Genomic DNA, 24064 nt, shown 5'->3' on the forward strand with positions numbered 1-24064 from the left:
AATATGCATCAACTGTGGTACAGCTTCATTTTTTGACAAGATTTCTGGTATTGGAAAATTTGTGTCGAATCGTGCTCTCCTTGATTATGGTATCAGCGTTAAATAGGTTAAGAGTCAGGAAAACCTAATAAATGTTACTTACACCTGTTAAAATGGCAGTATATTCAATGCCAAATGCAACAGATTAACCTATTAAACCACTTTCTTTCAATCCTTTGCTTTTCAGGGATGTGGACAACATTCCCATTTAGGGCAAGGCAGTACATAGACCCATATAGGCAAGAAAAAAAAAAAGTGCAGAGAACATTAAAATAACACGTTTCCTAAATTTCACTTCTGTCCTAAAACACAGCCATGCCATCAAACGTCTTCTATGTTTTCTAATAACACTAACCCTAACCCTAGCTCAGGGTTTGGGTAGTTAGGGTTAGGGTTCAGATTTTCTTCACTGCAACCTAACACTCATTTAAGCAGAAAATATAACTCAGGGCAACAAAAAATTAGTCCGAAAAGACTTTGCAGCCTTGCCACACCGAGCAAAATGCATCAACTGTGGTACAGCTTCATTTCTTGACAAGATTTCTGGTATTGGAAAATTTGTGTCGAATCGTGCTCTCCATGAAAATGGTATCAGCGTTAAATAGGTTAAGAGTCAGGAAAACCCAATAAATGTTACCTACACCTGTTAAAATGGCAGTGCATTCAATGCCAAATGCAACAGATTGACACATTTAACCACTTTCTTTCAATCCTTTGCTTTTCAGGGATGTGGACAACATTCCCATTTAGGGCAAAGCAGTACATAGACCCATATAGGCAAGAAAAAAAAAGTGCAGAGAACATTAAAATAACACGTTTCCTAAATTTCACTTCTGTCCTAAAACACAGCTATGCCATCAAACATCTTCTATGTTTTCTAATAACACTAACCCTAACCCTAGCTCAGGGTTTGGGTAGTTAGGGTTAGGGTTCAGATTTTCTTCACTGCAACCTAACACTCATTTAAGCAGAAAATATAACTCAGGGCAACAAAAAATTAGTCCGAAAAGACTTTGCAGCCTTGCCACACCGAGCAAAATGCATCAACTGTGGTACAACTTCATTTTTTGACAAGATTTCTGGTATTGGAAATTTGTGTCGAATCGTGCTCTCCTTGAATATGGTATCAGCGTTAAATAGGTTAAGAGTCAGGAAAGCCTTATAAATGTTACTTACACCTGTTAAAATGGCAGTGCATTCAATGCCAAATGCAACAGATTGACACATTTAACCACTTTCTTTCAATCCTTTGCTTTTCAGGGATGAGGACAACATTCCCATTTAGGGCAAAGCAGTACATAGACCCATAAATGCAAGAAAAAAAAGTGCAGAGAACATTAAAATAACACGTTTCCTAAATTTCACTTCTGTCCTAAAACACAGCTATGCCATCAAACGTCTTCTATGTTTTCTATTAACACTAAACCTAACCCTAGCTCAGGGTTTGGGTAGTTAGGGTTAGGGTTCAGATTTTCTTCACTGCAACCTAACACTCATTTAAGCAGAAAATATAACTCAGGGCATCAAAATATTAGTCTGAAAAGACTTTGCAGCCTTGCCACACCAAGCAAAACGCATCAACTGTGGTACAATTTCACTTTTTGACAAGATTTCTGGTATTGGAAAATTTGTGTCGAATCGTGCTCTCCTTGAATATGGTATCAGCGTTAAATAGGTTAAGAGTCAGGAAAGCCTAATAAATGTTACTTACACCTGTTAAAATGGCAGTGCATTCAATGCCAAATGCAACAGATTGACACATTTAACCACTTTCTTTCAATCCTTTGCTTTTCAGGGATGAGAACAACATTCCCATTTAGGGCAAAGCAGTACATAGACCCATAAAGGCAAGAAAAAAAAGTGCAGAGAACATTAAAATAACACGTTTCCTAAATTTCACTTCTGTCCTAAAACACAGCCATGCCATCAAACATCTTCTATGTTTTCTATTAACACTAAACCTAACCCTAGCTCAGGGTTTGGGTAGTTAGGGTTAGGGTTCAGATTTTCTTCACTGCAACCTAACACTCATTTAAGCAGAAAATATAACTCAGGGCATCAAAATATTAGTCTGAAAAGACTTTGCAGCCTTGCCACACCAAGCAAAACGCATCAACTGTGGTACAATTTCACTTTTTGACAAGATTTCTGGTATTGGAAAATTTGTGTCGAATTGTGCTCTCCTTGATTATGGTATCAGCGTTAAATAGGTTAAGAGTCAGGAAAGCCTAATAAATGTTACTTACACCTGTTAAAATGGCAGTGCATTCAATGCCAAATGCAACAGATTGACACATTTAACCACTTTCTTTCAATCCTTTGCTTTTCAGGGATGTGGACAACATTCCCATTTAGGGCAAGGCAGTACATAGACCCATATAGGCAAGAAAAAAAAAGTGCAGAGAACAATAAAATAACACGTTTCCTACATTTCATTACTGTCCTAAAACACAGCCATATCATCAAACATCTTCTATGTTTTCTAATAACACTAACCCTAACCCTAGCTAAGGGTTTGGGTAGTTAGGGTTAGAGTTCAGATTTTCTTCACTGCAACCTAACACTCCTTTAAGCAGAAAATATAACTCAGGGCATCAAAATATTAGTCTGAAAAGACTTTGCAGCCTTGCCACACAAAGCAAAACGCATCAACTGTGGTACAATTTCACTTTTTGACAAGATTTCTGGTATTGGAAAATTTGTGTCGAATCGTGCTCTCCTTGATTATGGTATCAGCGTTAAATAGGTTAAGAGTCAGGAAAACCTAATAAATGTTACTTACACCTGTTAAAATGGCAGTGCATTCAATGCCAAATGCAACAGATTGACACACTTAACCACTTTCTTTCAATCCTTTGCTTTTCAGGGATGAGGACAACATTCCCATTTAGGGCAAAGCAGTACATAGACCCATATAGGCAAGAAAAAAATTGCAGAGAACATTAAAATAACACGTTTCCTAAATTTCACTTCTGTCCTAAAACACAGCCATGCCATCAAACGTTTTCTAATAACACTAAACCTAACCCTAGCTCAGGGTTTGGGTAGTTAGGGTTAGGGTTCAGATTTTCTTCACTGCAACCTAACACTCATTTAAGCAGAAAATATAACTCAGGGCATCAAAATATTAGTCTGAAAAGACTTTGCAGCCTTGCCACACCAAGCAAAACGCATCAACTGTGGTACAATTTCACTTTTTGACAAGATTTCTGGTATTGGAAAATTTGTGTTGAATCGTGCTCTCCTTGATTATGGTATCAGCGTTAAATAGGTTAAGAGTCAGGAAAGCCTAATAAATGTTACTTACACCTGTTAAAATGGCAGTGCATTCAATGCCAAATGCAACAGATTGACACATTTAACCACTTTCTTTCAATCCTTTGCTTTTCAGGGATGTGGACAACATTCCCATTTAGGGCAAGGCAGTACATAGACCCATATAGGCAAGAAAAAAAAAGTGCAGAGAACAATAAAATAACACGTTTCCTACATTTCATTACTGTCCTAAAACACAGCCATGCCATCAAACATCTTCTATGTTTTCTAATAACACTAACCCTAGCTCAGGGTTTGGGTAGTTAGGGTTAGAGTTCAGATTTTCTTCACTGCAACCTAACACTCTTTTAAGCAGAAAATATAACTCAGGGCATCAAAATATTAGTCTGAAAAGACTTTGCAGCCTTGCCACACCAAGCAAAACGCATCAACTGTGGTACAACTTCGTTTTTTGACAAGATTTCTGGTATTGGAAAATTTGTGTCGAATCGTGCTCTCCATGAGATTGGTATCAGCGTTAAATAGGTTAAGAGTCAGGAAAACCCAATAAATGTTACTTACACCTGTTAAAATGGCAGTGCATTCAATGCCAAATGCAACAGATTGACACATTTAACCACTTTCTTTCAATCCTTTGCTTTTCAGGGATTTGGACAACATTCCCATTTAGGGCAAAGCAGTACATAGACCCATATAGGCAAGAAAAAAAAAGTGCAGAGAACATTAAAATAACACGTTTCCTAAATTTCACTTCTGTCCTAAAACACAGCCATGCCATCAAACATCTTCTATGTTTTCTAACAACACTAACCCTAACCCTAGCTCAGGGTTTGGGTAGTTAGGGTTAGGGTTCAGATTTTCTTCACTGCAACCTAACACTCATTTTAGCAGAAAATATAACTCAGGGCATCAAAATATTAGTCCGAAAAGACTTTGCAGCCTTGCCACACCAAGCAAAACGCATCAACTGTGGTACAATTTCACTTTTTGACAAGATTTCTGGTATTGGAAAATTTGTGTCGAATCGTGCTCTCCTTGATTATGGTATCAGCGTTAAATAGGTTAAGAGTCAGCAAAACCTAATAAATGTTACCTACACCTGTTAAAATGGCAGTGCATTCAATGCCAAATGCAACAGATTGACACATTTAACCACTTTCTTTCAATCCTTTGCTTTCAGGGATTTGGACAACATTCCCATTTAGGGCAAGGCAGTACATAGACCCATATAGGCAAGAAAAAAAAAGTGCAGAGAACATTAAAATAACACGATTCCTAAATTTCACTTCTGTCCTAAAACACAGCCATGCCATCAAACATCTTCTATGTTTTCTATTAACACTAACCGTAACCCTAGCTCAGGGTTTGGGTAGTTAGGGTTAGGGTTCAGATTTTCTTCACTGCAACCTAACACTCATTTAAGCAGAAAATATAACTCAGGGCATCAAAATATTAGTCTGAAAAGACTTTGCAGCCTTGCCACACCAAGCAAAACGCATCAACTGTGGTACAATTTCACTTTTTGACAAGATTTCTGGTATTGGAAAATTTGTGTCGAATCGTGCTCTCCATGAGATTGGTATCAGCGTTAAATAGGTTAAGAGTCAGGAAAACCCAATAAATGTTACCTACACCTGTTAAAATGGCAGTGCATTCAATGCCAAATGCAACAGATTGACACATTTAACCACTTTCTTTCAATCCTTTGCTTTTCAGGTATTTGGACAACATTCCCATTTAGGGCAAAGCAGTACATTGACCCATATAGGCAAGAAAAAAAAAGTGCAGAGAACATTAAAATAACACGTTTCCTAAATTTCACTTCTGTCCTAAAACACAGCCATGCCATCAAACATCTTCTATGTTTTCTAATAACACTAACCCTAACCCTAGCTCAGGGTTTGGGAAGTTAGGGTTAGGGTTCAGATTTTCTTCACTGCAACCTAACACTCATTTAAGCAGAAAATATAACTCAGGGCATCAACATATTAGTCCGAAAAGACTTTGCAGCCTTGCCACACCAAGCAAAACGCATCAACTGTGGTACAATTTCACTTTTTGACAAGATTTCTGGTATTGGAAAATTTGTGTCGAATCGTGCTCTCCTTGATTATGGTATCAGCGTTAAATAGGTTAAGAGTCAGGAAAACCTAATAAATGTTACTTACACCTGTTAAAATGGCAGTGCATTCAATGCCAAATGCAACAGATTGACACACTTAACCACTTTCTTTCAATCCTTTGCTTTTCAGGGATGTGGACAACATTCACATTTAGGGCAAGGCAGTACATAGACCCATATAGGCAAGAAAAAAAAAGTGCAGAGAACATTAAAATAACACGTTTCCTACATTTCATTACTGTCCTAAAACACAGCCATGCCATCAAACATCTTCTATGTTTTCTAATAACACTAACCCTAACCCTAGCTCAGGGTTTGGGTAGTTAGGGTTAGAGTTCACATTTTCTTCACTGCAACCTAACACTCATTTAAGCAGAAAATATAACTCAGGGCATCAACATATTAGTCTGAAAAGACTTTGCAGCCTTGCCACACCAAGCAAAACGCATCAACTGTGGTACAATTTCACTTTTTGACAAGATTTCTGGTATTGGAAAATTTGTGTCGAATCGTGCTCTCCTTGATTATGGTATCAGCGTTAAATAGGTTAAGAGTCAGGAAAACCCAATAAATGTTACTTACACCTGTTAAAATGGCAGTGCATTCAATGCCAAATGCAACAGATTGACACACTTAACCACTTTCTTTCAATCCTTTGCTTTTCAGGGATGAGGACAACATTCCCATTTAGGGCAAAGCAGTACATAGACCCATATAGGCAAGAAAAAAAAGTGCAGAGAACATTAAAATAACACGTTTCCTAAATTTCACTTCTGTCCTAAAACACAGCCATGCCATCAAACATCTTCTATGTTTTCTAATAACACTAACCCTAACCCTAGCTCAGGGTTTGGGAAGTTAGGGTTAGGGTTCAGATTTTCTTCACTTCAACCTAACACTCATTTAAGCAGAAAATATAACTCAGGGCATCAACATATTAGTCTGAAAAGACTTTGCAGCCTTGCCACACCAAGCAAAACGCATCAACTGTGGTACAATTTCACTTTTTGACAAGATTTCTGGTATTGGAAAATTTATGTCGAATCGTGCTCTCCTTGATTATGGTATCAGCGTTAAATAGGTTAAGAGTCAGGAAAACCTAATAAATGTTACTTACACCTGTTAAAATGGCAGTGCATTCAATGCCAAATGCAACAGATTGACACACTTAACCACTTTCTTTCAATCCTTTGCTTTTCAGGGATGAGGACAACATTCCCATTTAGGGCAAGGCAGTACAAAGACCCATATAGGCAAGAAAAAAAAAGTGCAGAGAACATTAAAATAACACGTTTCCTACATTTCATTACTGTCCTAAAACACAGCCATGCCATCAAACATCTTCTATGTTTTCTAATAACACTAACCATAACCCTAGCTCAGGGTTTGGGTAGTTAGGGTTAGAGTTCAGATTTTCTTCACTGCAACCTAACACTCATTTAAGCAGAAAATATAACTCAGGGCATCAAAATATTAGTCTGAAAAGACTTTGCAGCCTTGCCACACCAAGCAAAATGCATCAACTGTGGTACAATTTCACTTTTTGACAAGATTTCTGGTATTGGAAAATTTGTGTCGAGTCGTGCTCTCCATGAGATTGGTATCAGCGTTAAATAGGTTAAGAGTCAGGAAAACCCAATAAATGTTACCTACACCTGTTAAAATGGCAGTGCATTCAATGCCAAATGCAACAGATTGACACGTTTAACCACTTTCTTTCAATCCTTTGCTTTTCAGGGATTTGGACAACATTCCCATTTAGGGCAAAGCAGTACATTGACCCATATAGGCAAGAAAAAAAAAGTGCAGAGAACATTAAAATAACACGTTTCCTAAATTTCACTTCTGTCCTAAAACACAGCCATGCCATCAAACATCTTCTATGTTTTCTAATAACACTAACCCTAACCCTAGCTCAGGGTTTGGGTAGTTAGGGTTAGAGTTCAGATTTTCTTCACTGCAACCTAACACTCATTTAAGCAGAAAATATAACTCAGGGCATCAAAATATTAGTCTGAAAAGACTTTGCAGCCTTGCCACACTAAGCAAAATGCATCAACTGTGGTACAACTTCGTTTTTTGACAAGATTTCTGGTATTGGAAAATTTGTGTCGAATCGTGCTCTCCATGAGATTGGTATCAGCGTTAAATAGGTTAAGAGTCAGGAAAACCCAATAAATGTTACCTACACCTGTTAAAATGGCAGTGCATTCAATGCCAAATGCAACAGATTGACACATTTAACCACTTTCTTTCAATCCTTTGCTTTTCAGGGATTTGGACAACATTCCCATTTAGGGCAAAGCAGTACATTGACCCATATAGGCAAAAAAAAAAAAAAAAAGTGCAGAGAACATTAAAATAACACGTTTCCTAAATTTCACTTCTGTCCTAAAACACAGCCATGCCATCAAACATCTTCTATGTTTTCTAATAACACTAACCCTAACCCTAGCTCAGGGTTTGGGTAGTTAGGGTTAGAGTTCAGATTTTCTTCACTGCAACCTAACACTCATTTAAGCAGAAAATATAACTCAGGGCATCAAAATATTAGTCTGAAAAGACTTTGCAGCCTTGCCACACCAAGCAAAACGCATCAACTGTGGTACAATTTCACTTTTTGACAAGATTTCTGGTATTGGAAAATTTGTGTCGAATCGTCCTCTCCTTGATTATGGTATCAGCGTTAAAAAGGTTAAGAGTCAGGAAAACCTAATAAATGTTACTTACACCTGTTAAAATGGCAGTGCATTCAATGCTAAATGCAACAGATTGACACATTTAACCACTTTCTTTCAATCATTTGCTTTTCAGGGATTTGGACAACATTCCCATTTAGGGCAAGGCAGTACATAGACCCATATAGGCAAGAAAAAAAAAGTGCAGAGAACATTAAAATAACACGTTTCCAACATTTCATTACTGTCCTAAAACACAGCCATGCCATCAAACATCTTCTATGTTTTCTAATAACACTAACCCTAACCCTAGCTCAGGGTTTGGGTAGTTAGGGTTAGGGTTCAGATTTTCTTCACTGCAATCTAACACTCATTTAAGCAGAAAATATAACTCAGGGCATCAACATATTAGTCTGAAAAGACTTTGCAGCCTTGCCACACCAAGCAAAACGCATCAACTGTGGTACAATTTCACTTTTTGCCAAGATTTCTGGTATTGGAAAATTTGTGTCGAATCGTGCTCTCCTTGATTATGGTATCAGCGTTAAATAGGTTAAGAGTCAGGAAAACCCAATAAATGTTACCTACACCTGTTAAAATGGCAGTGCATTCAATGCCAAATGCAACAGATTGACACACTTAACCACTTTCTTTCAATCCTTTGCTTTTCAGGGATGAGGACAACATTCCCATTTAGGGCAAAGCAGTACATAGACCCATATAGGCAAGAAAAAAAAGTGCAGAGAACATTAAAATAACACGTTTCCTAAATTTCACTTCTGTCCTAAAACACAGCTATGCCATCAAACATCTTCTATGTTTTCTAATAACACTAACCCTAACCCTAGCTCAGGGTTTGGGTAGTTAGGGTTAGGGTTCACATTTTCTTCACTGCAACCTAACACTCATTTAAGCAGAAAATATAACTCAGTGCATCAAAATATTAGTCTGAAAAGACTTTGCAGCCTTGCCACACCAAGCAAAACGCATCAACTGTGGTACAATTTCACTTTTTGACAAGATTTCTGGTATTGGAAAATTTGTGTCGAAATCGTGCTCTCCTTGATTATGGTATCAGCGTTAAATAGGTTAAGAGTCAGGAAAACCCAATAAATGTTACTTACACCTGTTAAAATGGCAGTGCATTCAATGCCAAATGCAACAGATTGACACACTTAACCACTTTCTTTCAATCCTTTGCTTTTCAGGGATTTGGACAACATTCCCATTTAGGGCAAAGCAGTACATAGACCCATATAGGAAAGAAAAAAAAAGTGCAGAGAACATTAAAATAACACGTTTCCTAAATTTCACTTCTGTCCTAAAACACAGCCATGCCATCAAACATCTTCTATGTTTTCTAATAACACTAAACCTAACCCTAGCTCAGGGTTTGGGTAGTTAGGGTTAGGGTTCACATTTTCTTCACTGCAATCTAACACTCATTTAAGCAGAAAATATAACTCAGGGCATCAAGATATTAGTCTGAAAAGACATTGCAGCCTTGCCACACCAAGCAAAAGGCATCAACTGTGGTACAATTTCACTTCTTGACAAGATTTCTGGTATTGGAAAATTTGTGTCGAATCGTGCTCTCCTTGATTATGGTATCAGCGTTAAATAGGTTAAGAGTCAGGAAAACCTAATAAATGTTACTTACACCTGTTAAAATGGCAGTGCATTCAATGCCAAATGCAACAGATTGACACATTTAACCACTTTCTTTCAATCCTTTGCTTTTCAGGGATTTGGACAACATTCCCATTTAGGGCAAGGCAGTACTTTGACCCATATAGGCAAGAAAAAAAAAGTGCAGAGAACATTAAAATAACACGTTTCCTAAATTTCACTTCTGTCCTAAAACACAGCTATGCCATCAAACATCTTCTATGTTTTCTAATAACACTAACCCTAACCCTAGCTCAGGGTTTGGGTAGTTAGGGTTAGGGTTCAGATTTTCTTCACTGCAACCTAACACTCATTTAAGCAGAAAATATAACTCAGTGCATCAAAATATTAGTCTGAAAAGACTTTGCAGCCTTGCCACACCAAGCAAAACGCATCAACTGTGGTACAATTTCACTTTTTGACAAGATTTCTGGTATTGGAAAATTTGTGTCGAATCGTGCTCTCCTTGATTATGGTATCAGCGTTAAATAGGTTAAGAGTTAGGAAAACCCAATAAATGTTACTTACACCTGTTAAAATGGCAGTGCATTCAATGCCAAATGCAACAGATTGACACACTTAACCACTTTCTTTCAATCCTTTGCTTTTCAGGGATTTGGACAACATTCCCATTTAGGGCAAAGCAGTACATAGACCCATATAGGAAAGAAAAAAAAAGTGCAGAGAACATTAAAATAACACGTTTCCTAAATTTCACTTCTGTCCTAAAACACAGCCATGCCATCAAACATCTTCTATGTTTTCTAATAACACTAAACCTAACCCTAGCTCAGGGTTTGGGTAGTTAGGGGTAGGGTTCACATTTTCTTCACTGCAATCTAACACTCATTTAAGCAGAAAATATAACTCAGTGCATCAAAATATTAGTCTGAAAAGATTTTGCAGCCTTGCCACACCAAGCAAAACGCATCAACTGTGGTACAAGTCCACTTTTTGACAAGATTTCTGGTATTGGAAAATTTGTGTCGAATCGTGCTCTCCTTGATTATGGTATCAGCGTTAAATAGGTTAAGAGTCAGGAAAGCCTAATAAATGTTACTTACACCTGTTAAAATGGCAGTGCATTCAATGCCAAATGCAACAGATTGACACACTTAACCACTTTCTTTCAATCCTTTGCTTTTCAGGGATGAGGACAACATTCCCATTTAGGGCAAAGCAGTACATAGACCCATATAGGCAAGAAAAAAAGTGCAGAGAACATTAAAATAACACGTTTCCTAAATTTCACTTCTGTCCTAAAACAGAGCCATGCCATCAAACATCTTCTATGTTTTCTAATAACACTAACCCTAACCCTAGCTCAGGGTTTGGGTAGTTATGGTTAGGGTTCAGATTTTCTTCACTGCAATCTAACACTCATTTAAGCAGAAAATATAACTCAGGGCATCAAAATATTAGTCTGAAAAGACTTTGCAGCCTTGCCACACCAAGCAAAACGCATCAACTGTGGTACAATTTCACTTTTTGACAAGATTTCTGGTATTGGAAAATTTGTGTCGAGTCGTGCTCTCCTTGATTATGGTATCAGCGTTAAATAGGTTAAGAGTCAGGAAAACCTAATAAATGTTACTTACACCTTTTAAAATGGCAGTGCCTTCAATGCCAAATGCAACAGATTGACACATTTAACCACTTTCTTTCAATCCTTTGCTTTTCAGGGATTTGGACAACATTCCCATTTAGGGCAAGGCAGTACAAAGACCCATATAGGCAAGAAAAAAAAAGTGCAGAGAACATTAAAATAACACGTTTCCTAAATTTCACTTCTGTCCTAAAACACAGCCATGCCATCAAACATCTTCTATGTTTTCTAATAACACTAACCCTAACCCTAGCTCAGGGTTTGGGTAGTTATGGTTAGGGTTCAGATTTTCTTCACTGCAATCTAACACTCATTTAAGCAGAAAATATAACTCAGGGCATCAAAATATTAGTCTGAAAAGACTTTGCAGCCTTGCCACACCAAGCAAAACGCATCAACTGTGGTACAATTTCACTTTTTGACAAGATTTCTGGTATTGGAAAATTTGTGTCGAGTCGTGCTCTCCTTGATTATGGTATCAGCGTTAAATAGGTTAAGAGTCAGGAAAACCTAATAAATGTTACTTACACCTGTTAAAATGGCAGTGCCTTCAATGCCAAATGCAACAGATTGACACATTTAACCACTTTCTTTCAATCCTTTGCTTTTCAGGGATTTGTACAACATTCCCATTTAGGGCAAGGCAGTACATAGACCCATATAGGCAAGAAAAAAAAAGTGCAGAGAACATTAAAATAACACGTTTCCTAAATTTCACTTCTGTCCTAAAACACAGCCATGCCATCAAACATCTTCTATGTTTTCTAATAACACTAACCCTAACCCTAGCTCAGGGTTTGCGTAGTTAGGGTTAGGGTTCAGATTTTCTTCACTGCAATCTAACACTCATTTAAGCAGAAAATATAACTCAGGGCATCAAAATATTAGTCTGAAAAGACTTTGCAGCCTTGCCACACCAAGCAAAATGCATCAACTGTGGTACAATTTCACTTTTTGACAAGATTTCTGGTATTGGAAAATTTGTGTCGAGTCGTGCTCTCCTTGATTATGGTATCAGCGTTAAATAGGTTAAGAGTCAGGAAAACCTAATAAATGTTACTTACACCTGTTAAAATGGCAGTGCATTCAATGCCAAATGAAACAGATTGACACACTTAACCACTTTCTTTCAATCCTTTGCTTTTCAGGGATGAGGACAACATTCCCATTTAGGGCAAAGCAGTACATGGACCCATATAGGCAAGAAAAAAAAAGTGCAGAGAACATTAAAATAACACGTTTCCTAAATTTCACTTCTGTCCTAAAACACAGCCATGCCATCAAACATCTTCTATGTTTTCTAATAACACTAACCCTAACCCTAGCTCAGGGTTTGGGTAGTTAGGGTTAGGGTTCAGATTTTCTTCACTGCAACCTAACACTCATTTAAGCAGAATATATACAGTGCCTTGCGAAAGTATTCGGCCACTTGAGCTTTTCAACCTTTTGCCACATTTCAGGCTTCAAACATAAAGATATAAATTTTTTATTTTATGTGAAGAATCACCAACAAGTGGGACACAATTGTGAAGTGGAACGAAATCTATTGGATTTTTGAAACTTTTTTAACTAATAAAAAAATGAAAAGTGGGGCGTGCAAAATTATTCGGCCCCCTTGCGTTAATACTTTGTAGAGCCACCTTTTGCTGCGATTACAGCTGCAAGTCGCTTGGGGTATGTCTCTATCAGTTTTGCACATCGAGAGACTGAAATTCTTGCCCATTCTTCCTTGCAAAACAGCTCGAGCTCAGTGAGGTTGGATGGAGAGAGTTTGTGAACAGCAGTTTTCAGCTCTTTCCACAGATTCTCGATTGGATTCAGGTCTGGACTTTGACTTGGCCATTCAAACACCTGGATACGTTTATTTGTGAACTGTTCCTTTGTAGATTTTGCTGTATGTTTGGGATCATTGTCTTGTTGGAAGATAAATCTCCGTCCCAGTTTCAGGTCTTTTGCAGACTACAACAGGTTTTCATCCAGAATGGTCCTGTATTTGGCTGCATCCATCTTCCCCTCAATTTTAACCATCTTCCCTGTCCCTGCTGAAGAAAAGCAGGCCCAAACCATGATGCTGCTGCCACCATGTTTGACAGTGGGGATGGTGTGTTGAGGGTGATGAGCTGTGTTGCTTTTACGCCAAACATATCGTTTTGCATTGTGGCCAAAAAGTTCGATTTTGGTTTCATCTGACCAGAGCACCTTCTTCCACATGTTTGGGGTGTCTCCCAGGTGGCTTGTGGCAAACTTTAGACGAGACTTTTTATGGATATCTTTGAGAAATGGCTTTCTTCTTGCCACTCTTCCATAAAGGCCAGATTTGTGCAGTGTAAGACTGATTGTTGTCCTATGGACAGACTCTCCCACCTCAGCTGTAGTTCTCTGCAGTTCATCCAGAGTGATCATGGGCCTCTTGGCTGCATCTCTGATCAGTCTTCTCCTTGTCTGAGCTGAAAGTTTAGAGGGACGGCCAGGTCTTGGTAGATTTGCAGTGGTCTGATACTCCTTCCATTTCAAGATGATCGCTTGCACAGTGCTCCTTGGGATGTTTGAAGCTTGGGAAATCTTTTTGTATCCAAATCTGGCTTTAAACTTCTCCACAACAGTATTACGGACCTGCCTGGTGTGTTCCTTGGTCTTCATGATGCTCTCTGCGCTTTCAACAGAACCTTGAGACTATCACAGAGCAGGTGCATTTATACAGAGACTTGATTACACACAGGTGGATTCTATTTATCACCATCAGTCATTTAGGACAACATTGGATCATTCAGAGATCCTCGCTGAACTTCTGGAGTGAGTTTGCTGCACTGAAAGTAAAGGGGCCGAATAATTTTGCACGCCCCACTTTTCATTTTTTTATTAGTTAAAAAAGTTTCAAAAATCCAATAGATTTCGTTCCACTTCACAATTGTGTCCCACTTGTTGGTGATTCTTCACATAAAATAAAAAATTTATATCTTTATGTTTGAAGCCTGAAATGTGGCAAAAGGTTGAAAAGTTCAAGGGGGCCGAATACTTTCGCAAGGCACTGTAACTCAGGGCATCAAAATATTAGTCTGAAAAGACTTTGCAGCCTTGCCACACCAAACAAAATGCATCATTTGTGGTACAATTTCACTTCTTGACAAGATTTCTGGTATTGGAAAATTTTAGTCGAATCGTGCTCTCCTTGATTATGGTATCAGCGTTAAATAGGTTAAGAGTCAGGAAAACCTAATAAATGTTACTTACACCTGTTAAAATGGCAGTGCATTCAATGCCAAATGCAACAGATTGACACATTTAACCACTTTCTTTCAATCCTTTGCTTTTCAGGGATTTGGACAACATTCCCATTTAGGGCAAGGCAGTACATAGACCCATATAGGCAAGAAAAAAAAAGTGCAGAGAACATTAAAATAACACGTTTCCTAAATTTCACTTCTGTCCTAAAACACAGCCATGCCATCAAACATCTTCTATGTTTTCTAATAACACTAACCCTAACCCTAGCTCCGGGTTTGCGTAGTTAGGGTTAGGGTTCAGATTTTCTTCACTGCAACCTAACACTCATTTAAGCAGAAAATATAACTCAGGGCATCAAAATATTAGTCTGAAAAGACTTTGCAGCCTTGCCACACCAAGCAAAATGCATCAACTGTGGTACAATTTCACTTTTTGACAAGATTTCTGGTATTGGAAAATTTGTGTCGAATCGTGCTCTCCTTGATTATGGTATCAGCGTTAAATAGGTTAAGAGTCAGGAAAACCTAATAAATGTTACTTACACCTGTTAAAATGGCAGTGCATTCAATGCCAAATGCAACAGATTGACACACTTAACCACTTTCTTTCAATCCTTTGCTTTTCAGGGATGAGGACAACATTCCCATTTAGGGCAAAGCAGTACATAGACCCATATAGGCAAGAAAAAAAAAGTGCAGAGAACATTAAAATAACACGTTTCCTAAATTTCACTTCTGTCCTAAAACACAGCCATGCCATCAAACATCTTCTATGTTTTCTAATAACACTAACCCTAACCCTAGCTCAGGGTTTGGGTAGTTAGGGTTAGGGTTCAGATTTTCTTCACTGCAACCTAACACTCATTTAAGCAGAAGATATAACTCAGGGCATCAAAATATTAGTCTGAAAAGACTTTGCAGCCTTGCCACACCAAGCAAAATGCATCAACTGTGGTACAATTTCACTTTTTGACAAGATTTCTGGTATTGGAAAATTGGTGTCAAATCGTGCTCTCCTTGATTATGGTATCAGCGTTAAATAGGTTAAGAGTCAGGTAAACCTAATAAATGTTACTTACACCTGTTAAAATGGCAGTGCATTCAATGCCAAATGCAACAGATTGACACATTTAACCACTTTCTTTCAATCCTTTGCTTTTCAGGGATGTGGACAACATTCCCATTTAGGGCAAGGCAGTACATAGACCCATATAGGCAAGAAAAAAAAGTGCAGAGAACATTAAAATAACACGTTTCCTAAATTTCACTTCTGTCCTAAAACACAGCCATGCCATCAAACATCTTCTATGTTTTCTAATAACACTAACCGTAACCCTAGCTCAGGGTTTGGGTAGTTAGGGTTAGAGTTCAGATTTTCTTCACTGCAACCTAACACTCATTTAAGCAGAAAATATAACTCAGGGCATCAAAATATTAGTCTGAAAAGACTTTGCAGCCTTGCCACACCAAGCAAAACGCATCAACTGTGGTACAATTTCACTTTTTGACAAGATTTCTGGTATTGGAAAATTTGTGTCGAATCGTGCTCTCCTTGATTATGGTATCAGCGTTAAATAGGTTAAGAGTCAGGAAAACCTAATAAATGTTACTTACACCTGTTAAAATGGCAGTGCATTCAATGCCAAATGCAACAGATTGACACACTTAACCACTTTCTTTCAATCCTTTGCTTTTCAGGGATGAGGACAACATTCCCATTTAGGGCAAAGCAGTACATAGACCCATATAGGCAAGAAAAAAAAAGTGCAGAGAACATTAAAATAACACGTTTCCTACATTTCATTACTGTCCTAAAACACAGCCATGCCATCAAACATCTTCTATGTTTTCTAATAACACTAAACCTAACCCTAGCTCAGGGTTTGGGTAGTTAGGGTTAGAGTTCAGATTTTCTTCACTGCAACCTAACACTCATTTAAGCAGAAAATATAACTCAGGGCATCAAAATATTAGTCTGAAAAGACTTTGCAGCCTTGCCACACCAAGCAAAATGCATCAACTGTGGTACAACTTCGTTTTCTTGACAAGATTTCTGGTATTGGAAAATTGGTGTCGAATCGTGCTCTCCATGAGATTGGTATCAGCGTTAAATAGGTTAAGAGTCAGGAAAACCCAATAAATGTTACCTACACCTGTTAAAATGGCAGTGCATTCAATGCCAAATGCAACAGATTGACACACTTAACCACTTTTTTTCAATCCTTTGCTTTTCAGGGATTTGGACAACATTCCCATTTAGGGCAAAGCAGTACATAGACCCATATAGGCAAGAAAAAAAAGTGCAGAGAACATTAAAATAACACGTTTCCTAAATTTCACTTCTGTCCTAAAACACAGCCATGCCATCAAACATCTTCTATGTTTTCTAATAACACTAACCCTAACCCTAGCTCAGGGTTTGGGTAGTTAGGTTTAGGGTTCAGATTTTCTTCACTGCAACCTAACACTCATTTAAGCAGAAAATATAACTCAGGGCATCAAAATATTAGTCTGAAAAGACTTTGCAGCCTTGCCACACCAAGCAAAATGCATCAACTGTGGTACAACTTCGTTTTCTTGACAAGATTTCTGGTATTGGAAAATTGGTGTCGAATCGTGCTCTCCATGAGATTGGTATCAGCGTTAAATAGGTTAAGAGTCAGGAAAACCCAATAAATGTTACCTACACCTGTTAAAATGGCAGTGCATTCAATGCCAAATGCAACAGATTGACACACTTAACCACTTTTTTTCAATCCTTTGCTTTTCAGGGATTTGGACAACATTCCCATTTAGGGCAAAGCAGTACATAGACCCATATAGGCAAGAAAAAAAAAGTGCAGAGAACATTAAAATAACACGTTTCCTAAATTTCACTTCTGTCCTAAAACACAGCCATGCCATCAAACATCTTCTATGTTTTCTAATAACACTAACCCTAACCCTAGCTCAGGGTTTGGGTAGTTAGGGTTAGGGTTCAGATTTTCTTCACTGCAACCTAACACTCATTTAAGCAGAAAATATAACTCAGGGCATCAAAATATTAGTCTGAAAAGACTTTGCAGCCTTGCCACACCAAGCAAAATGCATCAACTGTGGTACAATTTCACTTTTTGACAAGATTTCTGGTATTGGAAAATTGGTGTCGAATCGTGCTCTCCTTGATTATGGTATCAGCGTTAAATAGGTTAAGAGTCAGGAAAACCTAATAAATGTTACTTACACCTGTTAAAATGGCAGTGCATTCAATGCCAAATGCAACAGATTGACACATTTAACCACTTTCTTTCAATCCTTTGCTTTTCAGGGATGAGGACAACACTCCCATTTAGGGCAAAGCAGTACATAGACCCATATAGGCAAAAAAAAAAGTGCAGAGAACATTAAAATAAAACGTTTCCTAAATTTCACTTCTGTCCTAAAACACAGCCATGCCATCAAACATCTTCTATGTTTTCTATTAACACTAAACCTAACCCTAGCTCAGGGTTTGGGTACTTAGGGTTAGGGTTCAGATTTTCTTCACTGCAACCTAACACTCATTTAAGCAGAAAATATAACTCAGGGCATCAAAATATTAGTCTGAAAAGACTTTGCAGCCTTGCCACACCAAGCAAAATGCATCAACTGTGGTACAACTTCGTTTTTTGACAAGATTTCTGGTATTGGAAAATTGGTGTCGAATCGTGCTCTCCATGAGATTGGTATCAGCGTTAAATAGGTTAAGAGTCAGGAAAAACTAATAAATGTTACTTACACCTGTTAAAATGGCAGTGCATTCAATGCCAAATGCAACAGATTGACACATTTAACCACTTTCTTTCAATCCTTTGCTTTTCAGGGATTTGGACAACATTCCCATTTAGGGCAAGGCAGTACATAGACCCATATAGGCAAGAAAAAAAAGTGCAGAGAACATTAAAATAACACGTTTCCTAAATTTCACTTCTGTCCTAAAACACAGCCATGCCATCAAACATCTTCTATGTTTTCTAATAACACTAACCCTAACCCTAGCTCAGGGTTTGGGTAGTTAGGTTTAGGGTTCAGATTTTCTTCACTGCAACCTAACACTCATTTAAGCAGAAAATATAACTCAGGGCATCAAAATATTAGTCTGAAAAGACTTTGCAGCCTTGCCACACCAAGCAAAATGCATCAACTGTGGTACAACTTCGTTTTCTTGACAAGATTTCTGGTATTGGAAAATTGGTGTCGAATCGTGCTCTCCATGAGATTGGTATCAGCGTTAAATAGGTTAAGAGTCAGGAAAACCCAATAAATGTTACCTACACCTGTTAAAATGGCAGTGCATTCAATGCCAAATGCAACAGATTGACACACTTAACCACTTTTTTTCAATCCTTTGCTTTTCAGGGATTTGGACAACATTCCCATTTAGGGCAAAGCAGTACATAGACCCATATAGGCAAGAAAAAAAAAGTGCAGAGAACATTAAAATAACACGTTTCCTAAATTTCACTTCTGTCCTAAAACACAGCCATGCCATCAAACATCTTCTATGTTTTCTAATAACACTAACCCTAACCCTAGCTCAGGGTTTGGGTAGTTAGGGTTAGGGTTCAGATTTTCTTCACTGCAACCTAACACTCATTTAAGCAGAAAATATAACTCAGGGCATCAAAATATTAGTCTGAAAAGACTTTGCAGCCTTGCCACACCAAGCAAAATGCATCAACTGTGGTACAATTTCACTTTTTGACAAGATTTCTGGTATTGGAAAATTTGTGTCGAATCGTGCTCTCCTTGATTATGGTATCAGCGTTAAATAGGTTAAGAGTCAGGAAAACCTAATAAATGTTACTTACACCTGTTAAAATGGCAGTGCATTCAATGCCAAATGCAACAGATTGACACATTTAACCACTTTCTTTCAATCCTTTGCTTTTCAGGGATGAGGACAACACTCCCATTTAGGGCAAAGCAGTACATAGACCCATATAGGCAAAAAAAAAAGTGCAGAGAACATTAAAATAAAACGTTTCCTAAATTTCACTTCTGTCCTAAAACACAGCCATGCCATCAAACATCTTCTATGTTTTCTATTAACACTAAACCTAACCCTAGCTCAGGGTTTGGGTACTTAGGGTTAGGGTTCAGATTTTCTTCACTGCAACCTAACACTCATTTAAGCAGAAAATATAACTCAGGGCATCAAAATATTAGTCTAAAGACTTTGCAGCCTTGCCACACCAAGCAAAATGCATCAACTGTGGTACATCTTCGTTTTTTGACAAGATTTGTGGTATTGGAAAATTGGTGTCGAATCGTGCTCTCCATGAGATTGGTATCAGCGTTAAATAGGTTAAGAGTCAGGAAAAACTAATAAATGTTACTTACACCTGTTAAAATGGCAGTGCATTCAATGCCAAATGCAACAGATTGACACATTTAACCACTTTCTTTCAATCCTTTGCTTTTCAGGGATTTGGACAACATTCCCATTTAGGGCAAGGCAGTACATAGACCCATATAGGCAAGAAAAACAAAGTGCAGAGAACATTAAAATAACACGTTTCCTAAATTTCACTTCTGTCCTAAAACACAGCCATGCCATCAAAAATCTTCTATGTTTTCTAATAACACTAAACCTAACCCTAGCTCAGGGTTTGGGTAGTTAGGGTTAGGGTTCACATTTTCTTCACTGCAACCTAACACACATTATAGCAGAAAATATAACTCAGGGCATCAAAATATTAGTCTGAAAAGACTTTGCAGCCTTGCCACACCAAGCAAAATGCATCAACTGTGGTACAACTTCATTTTTTGACAAGATTTCTGGTATTGGAAAATTTGTGTCGAATCGTGCTCTCCATGAGATTGGTATCAGCGTTAAATAGGTTAAGAGTCAGGAAAACCCAATAAATGTTACCTACACCTGTTAAAATGGCAGTGCATTCAATGCCAAATGCAACAGATTGACACATTTAACCACTTTCTTTCAATCCTTTGCTTTTCAGGGATGAGGACAACATTCCCATTTAGGGCAAGGCAGTACATAGACCCATATAGGCAAGAAAAAAAAGTACAGAGAACATTAAAATAACACGTTTCCTAAATTTCACTTCTGTCCCTAAACACAGCCATGCCATCAAACATCTTCTATGTTTTCTAATAACACTAACCCTAACCCTAGCTCAGGGTTTGGGTAGTTAGGGTTAGGGTTCAGATTTTCTTCACTGCAACCTAACACTCATTTAAGCAGAAAATATAACTCAGGGCATCAAAATATTAGTCTGAAAAGACTTTGCAGCCTTGCCACACCAAGCAAAACGCATCAACTGTGGTACAATTTCACTTTTTGACAAGATTTCTGGTATTGGAAAATTTGTGTCGAATCGTGCTCTCCTTGATTATGGTATCAGCGTTAAATAGGTTAAGAGTCAGGAAAACCCAATAAATGTTACCTACACCTGTTAAAATGGCAGTGCATTCAATGCCAAATGCAACAGATTGACACACTTAACCACTTTCTTTCAATCCTTTGCTTTTCAGGGATGAGGACAACATTCCCATTTAGGGCAAAGCAGTACATAGACCCATATAGGTAAGAAAAACAAAGTGCAGAGAACATTAAAATAACACGTTTCCTAAATTTCACTTCTGTCCTAAAACACAGCCATGCCATCAAACATCTTCTATGTTTTCTAATAACACTAACCCTAACCCTAGCTCAGGGTTTGGGTAGTTAGGGTTAGGGTTCAGATTTTCTTCACTGCAACCTAACACTCATTTAAGCAGAAAATATAACTCAGGGCATCAAAATATTAGTCTGAAAAGACTTTGCAGCCTTGCCACACCAAGCAAAATGCATCAACTGTGGTACAATTTCACTTTTTGACAAGATTTCTGGTATTGGAAAATTGGTGTCGAATCGTGCTCTCCTTGATTATGGTATCAGCGTTAAATAGGTTAAGAGTCAGGAAAACCTAATAAATGTTACTTACACCTGTTAAAATGGCAGTGCATTCAATGCCAAATGCAACAGATTGACACATTTAACCACTTTCTTTCAATCCTTTGCTTTTCAGGGATGAGGACAACACTCCCATTTAGGGCAAAGCAGTACATAGACCCATATAGGCAAAAAAAAAAGTGCAGAGAACATTAAAATAAAACGTTTCCTAAATTTCACTTCTGTCCTAAAACACAGCCATGCCATCAAACATCTTCTATGTTTTCTATTAACACTAAACCTAACCCTAGCTCAGGGTTTGGGTACTTAGGGTTAGGGTTCAGATTTTCTTCACTGCAACCTAACACTCATTTAAGCAGAAAATATAACTCAGGGCATCAAAATATTAGTCTGAAAAGACTTTGCAGCCTTGCCACACCAAGCAAAATGCATCAACTGTGGTACAACTTCGTTTTTTGACAAGATTTCTGGTATTGGAAAATTGGTGTCGAATCGTGCTCTCCATGAGATTGGTATCAGCGTTAAATAGGTTAAGAGTCAGGAAAAACTAATAAATGTTACTTACACCTGTTAAAATGGCAGTGCATTCAATGCCAAATGCAACAGATTGACACATTTAACCACTTTCTTTCAATCCTTTGCTTTTCAGGGATTTGGACAACATTCCCATTTAGGGCAAGGCAGTACATAGACCCATATAGGCAAGAAAAAAAAGTGCAGAGAACATTAAAATAACACGTTTCCTAAATTTCACTTCTGTCCTAAAACACAGCCATGCCATCAAACATCTTCTATGTTTTCTAATAACACTAACCCTAACCCTAGCTCAGGGTTTGGGTAGTTAGGTTTAGGGTTCAGATTTTCTTCACTGCAACCTAACACTCATTTAAGCAGAAAATATAACTCAGGGCATCAAAATATTAGTCTGAAAAGACTTTGCAGCCTTGCCACACCAAGCAAAATGCATCAACTGTGGTACAACTTCGTTTTCTTGACAAGATTTCTGGTATTGGAAAATTGGTGTCGAATCGTGCTCTCCATGAGATTGGTATCAGCGTTAAATAGGTTAAGAGTCAGGAAAACCCAATAAATGTTACCTACACCTGTTAAAATGGCAGTGCATTCAATGCCAAATGCAACAGATTGACACACTTAACCACTTTTTTTCAATCCTTTGCTTTTCAGGGATTTGGACAACATTCCCATTTAGGGCAAAGCAGTACATAGACCCATATAGGCAAGAAAAAAAAAGTGCAGAGAACATTAAAATAACACGTTTCCTAAATTTCACTTCTGTCCTAAAACACAGCCATGCCATCAAACATCTTCTATGTTTTCTAATAACACTAACCCTAACCCTAGCTCAGGGTTTGGGTAGTTAGGGTTAGGGTTCAGATTTTCTTCACTGCAACCTAACACTCATTTAAGCAGAAAATATAACTCAGGGCATCAAAATATTAGTCTGAAAAGACTTTGCAGCCTTGCCACACCAAGCAAAATGCATCAACTGTGGTACAATTTCACTTTTTGACAAGATTTCTGGTATTGGAAAATTTGTGTCGAATCGTGCTCTCCTTGATTATGGTATCAGCGTTAAATAGGTTAAGAGTCAGGAAAACCTAATAAATGTTACTTACACCTGTTAAAATGGCAGTGCATTCAATGCCAAATGCAACAGATTGACACATTTAACCACTTTCTTTCAATCCTTTGCTTTTCAGGGATGAGGACAACACTCCCATTTAGGGCAAAGCAGTACATAGACCCATATAGGCAAAAAAAAAAGTGCAGAGAACATTAAAATAAAACGTTTCCTAAATTTCACTTCTGTCCTAAAACACAGCCATGCCATCAAACATCTTCTATGTTTTCTATTAACACTAAACCTAACCCTAGCTCAGGGTTTGGGTACTTAGGGTTAGGGTTCAGATTTTCTTCACTGCAACCTAACACTCATTTAAGCAGAAAATATAACTCAGGGCATCAAAATATTAGTCTGAAAAGACTTTGCAGCCTTGCCACACCAAGCAAAATGCATCAACTGTGGTACAACTTCATTTTTTGACAAGATTTGTGGTATTGGAAAATTGGTGTCGAATCGTGCTCTCCATGAGATTGGTATCAGCGTTAAATAGGTTAAGAGTCAGGAAAACCCAATAAATGTTACCTACACCTGTTAAAATGGCAGTGCATTCAATGCCAAATGCAACAGATTGACACATTTAACCACTTTCTTTCAATCCTTTGCTTTTCAGGGATGAGGACAACATTCCCATTTAGGGCAAGGCAGTACATAGACCCATATAGGCAAGAAAAAAAAGTACAGAGAACATTAAAATAACACGTTTCCTAAATTTCACTTCTGTCCCTAAACACAGCCATGCCATCAAACATCTTCTATGTTTTCTAATAACACTAACCCTAACCCTAGCTCAGGGTTTGGGTAGTTAGGGTTAGGGTTCAGATTTTCTTCACTGCAACCTAACACTCATTTAAGCAGAAAATATAACTCAG

Source organism: Lepisosteus oculatus, chromosome 12, assembly GCF_040954835.1.
Source record: "Lepisosteus oculatus isolate fLepOcu1 chromosome 12, fLepOcu1.hap2, whole genome shotgun sequence".
In the NCBI taxonomy this organism is placed as follows: domain Eukaryota; kingdom Metazoa; phylum Chordata; class Actinopteri; order Semionotiformes; family Lepisosteidae; genus Lepisosteus; species Lepisosteus oculatus.